Raw genomic sequence first — 1,395 nt, 5'->3', positions numbered from 1 at the left:
CACTCCTAATAACCTTAATACCATACCTAACACCCTATTACTGATATCCCTACATTAAATATCTCTAATATACACAAAATATTAATGTATTGGAAGTTAAGTTAATATAAGCCATTAATTAAGTTTATAAATGATCTGTGGGATATATTTACTTCTGTTTCAGTTGTGTAGTTGAACTCAAAACAGATGAGTTTTCATGGTGAGTATTTCATGCAGTTTTCAACTCTATGTTTCTGTTTATTATTTTCGCATCTTTGTTACTTTACATCAATAAAGATCACGTAATTATTAGCGAAATTTTCCACGTATTGTAGCTATTGACCTTAAAAGTATAATTGCAATGGTGATGTGGCAGGCTCTAGCCACATCACCAACGCCATCTACACACACCTCAATGGCTAGTGGGGTCCTCCGTCCTAATGCACCCTAGTCCTAAGGGTGAATGTCTATTGTGCAATGTGTTGGTTATTATTTTTTTATAAATTAGGACTATGGTTGTATAAGTTCCTCTATATTTTCTAAATCTGTCCTGCCTGGGATTGTATTTCTCTTCAAGTTCGAGGTGTATTCTCTCTCTCAATGGTTCATGTTTGTTTTTTTTTGGTTTTTCCGTGTATGGTCTTTTGTATTTTGGCCTCCATCCTTTTTCTATGATTTATTTTTATTAAGTTACTGAATTGTGTGTCTAGGATTGTTGCTTGGTGTGAGTATTAGGGGTGTGGTAGTGCTCGGTGAGGTATGTGGTGTTCCATTGCTTGGCTCACGTTTTCGCTAGTGAGTTCTCTATTTGGGAGGTGTGTTTATAGTGTATTTGGTGATTGTTTTAACTCTTGCTTTAATACCTCCCAGTTAGACTGGCTGTAGCTGTGTCTCAGCCTCACAGGGATCTGTATTGGAGACGACGGAGAGTGTGGTAACGATAGGGAGGTGGTCACAGGTGTTTTGTTTTTTACAGGGATTAGCCCACCCGGACACAGGTCACTGACCCACATCGGGGCCTGGGGGGTGAAAATGTAATAATAATAATAATAATAATAGTAACAACAACAATAATAATAATAATAATAATAATAATAATAATAATAATAATAGCTCATAGTAAATAACATTTATAATAAAAATACAAAATTAAATAATAATGATAATATTAACTGATAATGATAATAATAATAATAATAATCATAATAAAGAACCATAAAGAAATACAAAAACGAACAAAAAGATCAATAGTGAGAAACAATATATTTATGTTGTGTTGTCAAAGTAAGAGAAACAATTGAGGCCCTGCAATAGTGTGTAAATGAGTCAGATCATCAACCTGGGACTTGGTCACCTTTGGCAGCAGGGTCCACCATTAGACAACACATTATGCTGCCAATATCTTCCCAGGCCGGG

Source organism: Homarus americanus, unplaced genomic scaffold, assembly GCF_018991925.1.
Source record: "Homarus americanus isolate GMGI-L3 unplaced genomic scaffold, GMGI_Hamer_2.0 scaffold46583, whole genome shotgun sequence".
Classification (NCBI taxonomy): domain Eukaryota; kingdom Metazoa; phylum Arthropoda; class Malacostraca; order Decapoda; family Nephropidae; genus Homarus; species Homarus americanus.
This window is presented reverse-complemented; position numbering follows the sequence as displayed.